Genomic DNA, 12,859 nt, shown 5'->3' with positions numbered 1-12,859 from the left:
CAACCCAGGTCCGGCCATTCCTGACTAGCTGCCGACTTCAGTTCTCCTTGCAGCCAAGGACCTTCGCCACGGAGGGGGCTAAAGTTGGGTATGCCATCACTCACCTGACGGGCCGAGCTCGACTCTGGGGAACAGCAGAGTTCGAACGTCAAACCCCCGCATGTGCAACCTTCGACCTGTTTGCTGAGGAGATGCTGAAGGTGTTTGACCTGGATTCACCAACCGCAGAGGCGTCTCGTGAACTGTTCAGTATTCGACAAGGCAGACGTACAGTCGCAGACCATTCCATCGACTTCCGAACCCTGGCTAGACGAAGTTCTTGGAACACACCATCGTTGGTGGACGCGTTCTTCCATAGTTTGGCTGACTATATCAAGGACGAGTTGGTCTCCCATGAACTGCCTTCCACTCTTGATGAAGCCATCGCACTGACTGTCAGGATCGACAGAAGGATACAGACCCGTCGTCGTGAGAGGGGGCGCCAAGGTCCACCTACTACCGGCATTCGGAGAGATCCGACTGGGCTCCTGTCATCTACTGCCACTCACCCAGGTCAGCTTGATCAGTCTGAGCCTATGGAGATTGGGCGAGCCTCTCTCACTCCTGCAGAGCGCCAGCGACGCTTCACCTCAAACCTCTGCCTCTATTGTGGAGGTGATGGACATCGTGTGGTAACCTGCCCTTTAAAGGGCCGAAGCTCACCGGGCATAGGGGGAGTCCGGTTGAGTTCAATGACCATCCAGTCCTCCGACCGCAAACCCCTGCTGCAAGTTCACCTCCGCCTCTCTGACTCAACTCACACCCTGGCTGCTCTGGTGGATTCTGGCGCCGAAGCCAACATAATGGACATCAAGCTGGCACGCCAACTGGGACTGGAGAACCTCCGTTTGACACCTCCTATTCCTGCCCGGGCACTGGACGGACACTTACTCGGATCGGTCACTCATGTCACGGCCCCGGTCTCGATGGGTCTGTCCGGAAACCATCAAGAAACTATCCAGTTTCACCTGCTCCCCTCTCCAGGCCAACCCCTCATCCTGGGTTACCCATGGCTCCGCCGGCACAACCCTCAGCTCGACTGGGTGACCGGGGTGATCAGGGAGTGGGGAGAGGACTGCCACCGAACCTGCCTGCTTGCTGCCGCACTACCCCCTCGGCCAGTACCTACTAACTCCGCTCCTGACCTCTCCAATGTCCCAGAATGCTACCATGGTCTCAGAGAGGTGTTTAACAAAGCAAGAGCCACATCTCTGCCCCCTCACCGACCGTACGACTGTGCCATCGACCTCCTCCCTGGAACAGCCCCTCCAAAGGGTCGTCTTTATTCGTTGTCTGCTCCTGAAAGAAGGTCCATGGAGGACTACATCAATGGCTCTCTGTCCGCAGGATTAATCCGTTCATCTTCATCTCCTGCTGGTGCTGGCTTCTTCTTTGTGGGGAAGAAGGACGGATCTCTTCGCCCCTGCATCGACTACAGGGGACTCAACGACATCACAGTGAAAAACCGTTACCCTCTGCCTCTGCTCACCTCTGCTTTTGAGTTGCTCCAGGGAGCCACTGTGTTTACCAAGTTGGATCTCAGAAACGCTTACCACCTAGTGCGGATCCGGGAGGGAGATGAATGGAAAACCGCATTCAATACACCAACAGGCCACTACGAGTATCTGGTTATGCCTTTTGGCCTCACCAATGCTCCTGCTGTGTTCCAGGCTCTAGTGAATGATGTACTGCGGGACATGTTAAACAAGTTTGTCTTCGTTTACCTGGATGACATCTTAATCTACTCCAGAAACCTGTCTGAACACACCCGCCATGTCCAGCAAGTCCTTCATCGTCTTCTGGAGAATTCCCTCTACGCCAAGGCAGAGAAATGTGAGTTTCACGTCAAGACAGTGGCCTTCCTGGGGTACATAGTGGCAGAGGGAAGTATCCAAATGGATCCTGCCAAAGTATCAGCAGTCACTTCATGGCCAGTTCCGGAGAACAGAAAGAAGCTGCAACAGTTTCTGGGGTTTGCTAACTTCTATAGAAAGTTTATCCGGAACTACAGTACCGTTGCTGCCCCTCTCACTGCTCTAACCAGCACCAAGCAACCCTTCACCTGGACCCCAGCAGCCGACAAGGCCTTCAGTACCCTCAAGGTGAGGTTCACCTCCGCTCCCATCCTCCAGATGCCTGATGTGGACCGGCAATTCATTGTGGAGGTGGACGCCTCGGATGTGGGAGTTGGTGCTGTGATTTCTCAGTGGGCTGCGGAGGATAGGAAGCTCCATCCCTGTGCCTTTTTCTCACGTCGGTTGTCCCCCTCTGAGTGCAATTACGACATAGGGAACCGTGAGCTGCTGGCTGTGAAGCTTGCCTTGGAGGAGTGGCGTCACTGGCTGGAGGGGTCCACCATTCCATTTCTCGTTTGGACCGATCATAAGAACTTGGAGTACATCCGCACGGCCAAACGGTTGAACTCCAGGCAGTCCCGCTGGGCCCTGTTCTTCACCAGGTTTAATTTCACTCTGTCATACCGGCCTGGATCACGCAACACCAAGCCAGACGCCCTCTCCCGTCAATTCCAGAAGGATGACACCCCCTCCAAGGACCCTGTGTCGATTCTGCCAAGTCCCTGCATCGTTGCAGCTCTGACCTGGGCTGTTGAGGAACAGGTGCTGGAGGCTCTCCGTAACCAGCCAGGTCCCAGCACTTGCCCAGCTGACCGCCTTTTTGTCCCCGAAGACCTGAGGTCCCAGGTCGTTCAGTGGGGACATGACTCCCGCCTAGCTTGTCACCCTGGCTCCACCCGCACTTACAACCTGCTCGCCCAGAGGTTCTGGTGGCCCTCTCTGAGGAAGGATGTACGGGAATTCGTCCAAGCCTGCCCCATCTGCAACCAACACAAGTCGTCCTGCCAGCCCCCAGCCGGATTGCTGCAGCCCCTGCCTGTGCCCAGACGTCCCTGGTCTCACATCGCCCTTGACTTTGTCACGGGGCTGCCCCCTTCAAGTGGCATGACCGTCATTCTCACCATCGTTGACCGTTTCAGCAAGATGGCACACTTCATTCCCCTCCCCAAGCTCCCAACCGCCAAGGAGACCGCCCAGGTGGTCCTGGAACACGTCTTCCGGATCCACGGACTGCCAAAGGATGTAGTTTCTGACCGTGGTCCACAATTCTCCTCCGCTTTTTGGAAGGAGTTCTGTCACCTGCTGGGAGCCACAGTCAGTCTGACTTCCGGATTCCATCCCCAATCCAATGGGCAGTCAGAGCGGGCTAATCAGGAGCTCGAGAAGGCACTGCGATGCATGACTTCACGTAACCCCCACTCCTGGTCGCAGCAATTGACATGGGTGGAGTACGCACACAATTCTCTGACCTGCTCTGCCATCGGTATGTCCCCTTTCCAATGTGTTTATGGATACCAGCCTCCTCTATTTGCCAGCCAGGAAGAGGAGGTTACTTGCCCATCTGCACTTGCTTTTGCCCGTCGTTGTCGCCGCACCTGGTCACAAGCCCGAGCCACACTCCTCAGATCCGTTGCCAGCTACACTACCGGGGCCAACCGTCGGAGAATTCCTGCTCCCACCTACCATGTTGGTCAAAGGGTGTGGTTGTCATCGAAGAACCTGCCACTCAGGGTGGAGTCGCAGAAGCTGGCACCTCGGTTCATTGGCCCATTCCCTATCATAAGAGTGATTAGCCCAACTGCTGTCCGGCTCCAACTGCCTAATTCCCTGAGGGTGCACCCCACTTTCCATGTGTCTAAGATTAAGCCCATCCATGAGAGTCCGCTGGTCCCTGCTGCGCCTTGTCCTCCTCCTCCACGGCTCGTCGATGGTGGTCTGGTTTACACCGTCCGCCGCCTGCTTCGGTCCAGACGGAGGGGTAGGGGTCTCCAGTACCTCATTGACTGGGAGGGCTATGGACCTGAGGAAAGGACCTGGGTGCCAGCTAGTCGGATTGTGGATAGGACTCTCATCACTGCTTTCCACCAACAGCATCCTGATCAACCTGCAATCCGTAGGGGCCGCCCCAGAGGGGTCCCTAACCGTCCTGCCCGCTCGGCTTCCTGTCCTGTGCCTGATCCTGTCTCGGGACCTGTCCCATCTCCCGACCACGGCCCTCCGGCTTCCTCCGAGGATGAGGACGTTCACTCGGACCGTTCGGAGGAGTTCTAGCCCTCCTCCGGCTCCCCTCCTCCCGCCCGGCGTGGTGTTGCTCTTGGGACTTCTGGGGCCGTCCCTTGGGGGGGGGGTTCTGTCATGAGCCTCTCACTCCACCGGGTTACCACCTTATTTTCTTCCACTCTGCTCACCACTCTCTCTACTCAGCCTAACTAGCTCCACCTGTCCCTGCTCTGCTCTGCTCTAATTACTCTGCCAGCTGCGCTGCATTACCCACTACCTCTCCCAGTATTTAAGGCCCTGTCTTTCAGCTCTCCGGTGTCAGATCGTCTGCAAAGCTCACACCCGGAACCTGTTTGCTCGCGCTTCTGGCTCACCCTGGTTTTGTGACCCCGGACCTGCCTGATTTTTGGATACTCGTCTGCCCCAGGAGATCCAGACCTGCTTCTGCCATTACGACTCCTGACTACTCTTCAATCCCGGTAACTCTGACCAGCCTTCTGCCTTGCTACTACGTATTTTGGATTTCCCTTGAACTGTACTGCTGCCTTGTTTCATTCCGCCCTGTTGTGTCTGTGTCTCCCCCCCCCAGGACTTCTGGACCACCCACCACCGGCTTCATAGGACGCATCGCTGCCACTGGGGGGGGCACAGACCCAGCACATTGGACGGGATCCCTGTTACCCCTGGAGCCTTCATTCACTCCCTACTTCCCTTTTCCCTTAAGTTTAATAAACTTTCTGGTGTGACGCAATTGTGGTCCTCTGGTCGTCTGTCTGAACCGTGACAGAAAGTCCGTATTGCCCAGCGACAGCCCCGAAACCTGAAGGATCTGGAGAAGGTCTGTATGGAGGAGTGGGCCAAAATCCCTGCTGCAGTGTGTGCAAACCTGGTCAAGACCTACAGGAAACGTATGATCTCTGTAATTTCAAACAAAGGTTTCTGTACCAAATATTAAGTTCTGCTTTTCTGATGTATCAAATACGTATGTCATGCAATACAATGCAAATTAATTACTTAAAAATCATACAATGTGATTTTCTGGATTTTTGTTTTAGATTCCGTCTCTCACAGTTGAAGTGTACCTATGATACAAATTACAGACCTCTACATGCTTTGTAAGTAGGAAAACCTGCAAAATCAGCAGTGTATCAAATACTTGTTCTCCCCACTGTATATATATATATATATATATATATATATATGTATACATGTATAGGCCTACAAGAAAGCAATATTCAGCAGAATAATTGGCTCCTCATTTTAACGAAGAACTGCCCTAATTCATAATTTCATAATGGAAATAATTTGGGCAATGAAGAAATGATAGGACAAATGTCAACCTTAAACATGATTAAATCTCTGATGATACAGTGCTGTGACAGAATCTACACTCCCCCTCTGATTTTATCTCTGTATTCAAGACTATAGTTCTCTTGTTCTCGAGAAAAACAGAGGCCCTGGTCTAAAGTGATGCACTGTAAAGGGAATAAGGAATAGGGTGCCATTTGGGACGGAAATTATAGTTCTCTGTTTGCGAGAAAGACAGTTCCTCAGTGTAGATATATGAGCAACTTCTGTAGTGATTTCCCCATGGGGGTGAATTCCCCTGCATTTCAGATGAACTCTAAAAATGGGTATTCCTTCTCACTGTACATTCCCCTTTGAAAAATATCTCTGGGACAACCATTCACCAACAATATCACCGTAAGCAATATCTCACTGCATGTATAAATAATAAACCCTTTAATCTTTAAATTAGAAACACGATTCTCCTGTCATTCTACTTTACCTGTCGCTGTGTTAGGTGGTGCTAGGTGGTGCTATGAAGTGTTAGACAGTGCTAGGAGGTGCTAGGTGGTGCTAGGTGGTGCTAGGACGTTAGGTGGTGCTAGGTGGTGTTAGGTGGTGCTTGGAGGTCCTAGGTGGTGCTAGGTGGTATTAGGTGGTGTAAGGTAGTGCTAGGTGGTGCTAGTGATTGCTAGGTGGTGCTAGGAGGTGCTAGGTGGTGGTAGTTGGTGTAAGGTAGTGCTAGGTGGTGTTAGGTGGTGCTAGTGATTGCTAGGTGGTGCTAGGAGGTGCTAGGTGGTGCTAGGTGGTGCTAGGTGGTGCTAGGTGGTATTAGGTGTTGTAAGGTAAAGGTAGTGCTAGGTGGTGTTAGGTGGTGCTAGTGATTGCTAGGTCGTGCTAGGAGGTGCTAGGTGGTGCTAGGTGGTGTTAGGTGGTGCTAGGTGGTGCTAGGTGGTATTAGGTGGTGTAAGGTAAAGGTAGTGCTAGGTGGTGTTAGGTGGTGCTAGTGATTGCTAGGTGGTGCTAGGAGGTGCTAGGTGGTGCTAGGTGGTGCTAAGAGGTGCTTGTTGATGCTAGTTGGTGCTAGGTGTTACTAAAATTCAAAGTCAGCAGGAATTATTATTTAATCAGACATTCACTAGTCTCCATCCCAAATGGCATCCTAATCCCTATAAAGTGCTTTCTACCAGGGCACATCCTAATCCCTATAAAGTGCTTTCTACCAGGGCTAGGCACATTATTAATATTAATTATTCCATGACCGATGACCCATGAGGACATTATCAGTGCAAAGAATAATACTGACCTCCTCCAAATCAAAACCAGGAAATCATAATCATAATGTTATTATTCTGATCATATCAGGGGGCTTAAAAAGCAATCACAAAGAAGCACAAGCAATCTTTCAGATTGGAGATGAAACACATGGCAGAGAAATCCCCATCTCTGTTCCGTCATCACCTAAAAGGGACTTTCGTTTTTAAAAGCTTACGCTCAACTGAATGTGCGTCCCAAACAGCACCCTATTCCCTATATAGTGCACTACTTTAGACCAGAGAATGGCACCCTATTCCCTATATAGTGCACTACTTTAGACCAGAGAATGGCACCCTATTCCCTATATAGTGCACTACTTTAGACCAGAGAATGGCACCCTATTCCCTATATAGTGCACTACTTTTGACCAGTGCCCATTGGGGTCTGGTCAAAAGTAATGCACTATATAAGGAATAGGGTGCCATTTGGAATGAGATTCTTGGCAAACGGTGCACAGTATTGTCCCATTCTGTGTGGGTGTGAAGGGGAATTGCTGTAAAAAAAAAAAAAAAAAAAAAAAAGGAACACCGAAAATGAACCCTTCTCTTGCCAGCCTCAAATTCTTGTGTATTTATAGGTGAGACACCAGGAAGTGATTCATGGCATTCAAAAGTGTTTGTATTGTATTCATTCAGCCCTAGTCCATATGATTTCAACCTCTCCATGGACAATATTTATTGTTTATAGACTGACAACAATCAAGAGTAAGGGGGTCTCTTTCACGCCAATGGGACAACTGTAAACAGAGAGTAGATGCCAACAGGGACAACTGTAAACAGAGAGTAGATGCCAACAGTAGCACATTTTGGGAACTTGCTTGATCTCCTTCTCAATACCAATGCAACAAATACATTTCCAAGAGCATCAACTGTATGAAATGAAATCTGTGTATCACCATACCTCCTGGGGTGTGGTCTCAGTATAAAGGTACCGTGTTATGGGTGTGTCTGGAAGTGGTGACTACTAACATTGATGACAGAAGTTGAGTTCAGGACACACCTGTGGCTAACACCACACACACACACACACACACACACACACACACACACACACACTGACCACCACCTAACACCACTGCCACGTGCCAACATTTAACCCATTCATATATCATCTGGTGAATGGATTTAATCCCCCGGAGTGGATGAAGCTCTATTATTATAACATCAATCAATTTCACAGATAAAACATTTCAATCCAGGTCACCGACTTGCAATGGAAATTAAAATGTCACCACAGTCATCTTTGATACAGGGGTTATGGAAGTCTTTGATACAGGGGTTATGGAAGTCTTTGATACAGGGGTTATGGAAGTCTCTGATACAGGGGTTATGGAAGTCTTTGATACAGGGGTTATGGAAGTCTTTGATACAGGGGTTATGGAAGTTTAAAGGATGAGTAAGAGGAAAGTTTCCAATATGAATCCAGTATTGCAACATGGAGGGAGAGGCCACTACCAGTAACACCACCACCCTGCAATATAATCATTCTGAATCATAGCTCATAGAAGAAGTTCATGATGATTACTGGATCAGACACAGAATGTAGACTAGAGCCACAAATTGAAAATAAATCATATTTGCTGTAGCAAACCAAGTAACAGTTCCTAGCCTAGTGGTTAAGAGTGTTGGGCCAGTAACCGAATAGTCGATGGTTCGAAACCCTGAGCCAACTAGGTGAAAATTCTGTCTGTGCCCTTAAGCAAGGCACTTAACCATAATTGCTCCTGTATTTACAGTGGGGGGAAAAAGTATTTAGTCAGCCACCAATTGTGCAAGTTCTCCCACTTAAAAAGATGAGAGAGGCCTGTAATTTTCATCATAGGTACACGTCAACTATGACAGACAAATTGAGAAAAGAAAATCCAGAAAATCACATTGTAGGATTTTTAATGAATTTATTTGCAAATTATGGTGGAAAATAAGTATTTGGTCACCTACAAACAAGCAAGATTTCTGGCTCTCACAGACCTGTAACTTCTTCTTTAAGAGGCTCCTCTGTCCTCCACTTGTTACCTGTATTAATGGCACCTGTTTGAACTTGTTATCAGTATAAAAGACACCTGTCCACAACCTCAAACAGTCACACTCCAAACTCCACTATGGCCAAGACCAAAGAGCTGTCAAAGGACACCAGAAACACAATTGTAGACCTGCACCAGGCTGGGAAGACTGAATCTGCAATAGGTAAGCAGCTTGGTTTGAAGAAATCAACTGTGGGAGCAATTATTAGGAAATGAAAGACATACAAGACCACTGATAATCTCCCTCGATCTGGGGCTCCACGCAAGATCTCACCCCGTGGGGTCAAAATGATCACAAGAACGGTGAGCAAATATCCCAGAACCACACGGGGGGACCTAGTGAATGACCTGCAGAGAGCTGGGACCAAAGTAACAAAGCCTACCATCAGTAACACACTACGCCGCCAGGGACTCAAATCCTGCAGTGCCAGACGTGTCCCCCTGCTTAAGCCAGTACATGTCCAGGCCCGTCTGAAGTTTGCTAGTGTGCATTTGGATCATATGGTCAGATGAAACCAAAATAGAACTTTTTGGTAAAAACACAACTCGTCGTGTTTGGAGGACAAAGAATGCTGAGTTGCATCCAAAGAACACCATACCTACTGTGAAGCATGGGGGTGGAAACATCATGCTTTGGGGCTGTTTTCCTGCAAAGGGACCAGGACGACTGATCCGTGTAAAGGAAAGAATGAATGGGGCCATGTATCGTGAGATTTTGAGTGAAAACCTCCTTCCATCAGCAAGGGCATTGAAGATGAAACGTGGCTGGGTCTTTCAGCATGACAATGATCCCAAACACACCGCCCTGGCAACGAAGGAGTGGCTTCGTAAGAAGCATTTCAAGGTCCTGGAGTGGCCTAGCCAGTCTCCAGATCTCAACCCCATAGAAAATCTTTGGAGGGAGTTGAAAGTCCGTGTTGCCCAGCGACAGCCCCAAAACATCACTGCTCTAGAGGAGATCTGCATGGAGGAATGGGCCAAAATACCAGCAACAGTGTGTGAAAACCTTGTGAAGACTTACAGAAAACGTTTGACCTGTGTCATTGCCAACAAAGGGTATATAACAAAGTATTGAGAAACTTTTGTTATTGACCAAATACTTATTTTCCACCATAATTTGCAAATAAATTCATTAAAAATCCTACATTGTGATTTTCTGGATTTTTTTTCCTCTTTTTGTCTGTCATAGTTGACGTGTACCTATGATGAAAATTATAGGCCTCTCTCATCTTTTTAAGTGGGAGAACTTACACAATTGGTGGCTGACTAAATACTTTTTTCCCCCACTGTACAAGACCACTGATAATCTCCCTCGATCTGGGGCTCCACGCAAGATCTCACCCTGTGGGGTCAAAATGATCACAAGAACGGTGAGCAAAAATCCCAGAACCACACGGGGAGACCTAGTGAATGACCTGCAGAGAGCTGGGACCAAAGTAACAAAGCCTACCATCAGTAACACACTACGCCGCCAGGGACTCAAATCGTGCAGTGCCAGACGTATCCCCCTGCTTAAGCCAGTACATGTCCAGGCCCGTCTGAAGTTTGCTAGAGTGCATTTGGATGATGACAGAAGTTGAGTTCAGGACACACCTGTGGCTAAATAATAAATAATAATAATAATATGCCATTTAGCAGACGCTTTTTATCCAAAGCAACTTACAGTCATGCGTGCATACATTTTTGTGTATGGGTGGTCCCGGGGATCGAACCCACTACCTTGGCGTTTCAAGCGCCGTGCTCTACCAGCTGAGCTACAGAGGACCACCCAGCTACAGAGGACCACCAGCTAACACCCACACACACCCACACACACACACACACACACCCACACACACACACACACACACACACACACACACACACACACACACACACACACACACACACACACACACACACACACACACACACACACACACACACACACACACACACACACACACACACACACACACACACACACACACACACACACACACACACACACACACACACACACACACACACACACACACACACACACACACACACACACACACACACACACACACACACACACACACACACACACACACACACACACTGACCACCACCTAACACCGCTGCCACGTGCCAACATTTAACCCATTCATCTATCATCTGGTGAATGGATTTAATCCCCCGGAGTGGATGAAGCTCTATTATTATAACATCAATCAGTTTCACAGATAAAACATTTCAATCCAGGTCACCGACTTGCAATGGAAATTCAAATGTCACCACAGTCATCTTTGATACAGGGGTTATGGAAGTCTTTGATACAGGGGTTATGGAAGTCTTTGATACAGGGGTTATGGAAGTCTTTGATACAGGGGTTATGGAAGTCTTTGATACAGGGGTTATGGAAGTCTTTGATACAGGGGTTATGGAAGTCTTTGATACAGGGGTTATGGAAGTCTTTGATACAGGGGTTATGGAAGTTTAAAGGATGAGTAAGAGGAAAGTTTCCAATATGAATCCAGTATTGCAACATGGAGGGAGAGGCCACTACCAGTAACACCACCACCCTGCAATATAATCATTCTGAATCATAGCTCATAGAAGAAGTTCATGATGATTACTGGATCAGACACAGAATGTAGACTAGAGCCACAAATTGAATAGAAATCATCTTTGCTGGAGCAAACCAAGTAACAGTTCCTAGCCTAGTGGTTAAGAGTGTTGGGCCAGTAACCGAATAGTCGATGGTTCGAAACCCTGAGCCAACTAGGTGAAAATTCTGTCTGTGCCCTTAAGCAAGGCACTTAACCATAATTGCACCCTGTATTTACAGTGGAGGAAAAAAGTATTTAGTCAGCCACCAATTGTGCAAGTTCTCCCACTTAAAAAGATGAGAGAGGCCTGTAATTTTCATCATAGGTACACGTCAACTATGACAGACAAATTGAGAACAAAAAATCCAGAAAATCACATTGTAGGATTTTTAATGAATTTATTTGCAAATTATGGTGGAAAATAATTATTTGGTCACCTACAAACAAGCAAGATTTCTGGCTCTCACAGACCTGTAACTTCTTCTTTAAGAGGCTCCTCTGTCCTCCACTCGTTACCTGTATTAATGGCACCTGTTTGAACTTGTTATCAGTATAAAAGACACCTGTCCACAACCTCAAACAGTCACACTCCAAACTCCACTATGGCCAAGACCAAAGAGCTGTCAAAGGACACCAGAAACAAAATTGTAGACCTGCACCAGGCTGGGAAGACTGAATCTGCAATAGGTAAGCAGCTTGGTTTGAAGAAATCAACTGTGGGAGCAATTATTAGGAAATGGAAGACATACAAGACCACTGATAATCTCCCTCGATCTGGGGCTCCACGCAAGATCTCACCCTGTGGGGTCAAAATGATCACAAGAACGGTGAGCAAATATCCCAGAACCACACGGGGGGACCTAGTGAATGACCTGCAGAGAGCTGGGACCAAAGTAACAAAGCCTACCATCAGTAACACACTACGCCGCCAGGGACTCAAATCCTGCAGTGCCAGACGTGTCCCCCTGCTTAAGCCAGTACATGTCCAGGCCCGTCTGAAGTTTGCTAGAGTGCATTTGGATGATCCAGAAGAGGATTGGGAGAATGTCATATGGTCAGATGAAACCAAAATAGGGGGTTATGGAAGTCTTTGATACAGGGGTTATGGAAGTTTAAAGGATGAGTAAGAGGAAAGTTTCCAATATGAATCCAGTATTGCAACATGGAGGGAGAGGCCACTACCAGTAACACCACCACCCTGCAATATAATCATTCTGAATCATAGCTCATAGAAGAAGTTCATGATGATTACTGGATCAGACACAGAATGTAGACTGGTGTCATTGCCAACAAAGGGTATATAACAAAGTATTGAGAAACTTTTGTTATTGACCAAATACATATTTTCCACCATAATTTGCAAATAAATTCATTAAAAATCCTACAATGTGATTTTCTGGATTTTTGTATTTTTATTACAGGCCTCTCTCATCTTTTTAAGTGGGAGAACTTGCACAATTGGTGGCTGACTAAATACTTTTTTCCCCCACTATATTAAGGATCCCCATTACTCTTCCTGGGTTCCAAATATATTAAAGCACTTA

Source organism: Coregonus lavaretus (assembly GCF_964263955.1).
Source record: "Coregonus lavaretus genome assembly, chromosome: 30".
In the NCBI taxonomy this organism is placed as follows: Eukaryota; Metazoa; Chordata; class Actinopteri; order Salmoniformes; family Salmonidae; genus Coregonus; species Coregonus lavaretus.
The sequence above is the reverse complement of the archived record's forward strand: the minus strand, read 5'-3'. Positions refer to the sequence as shown.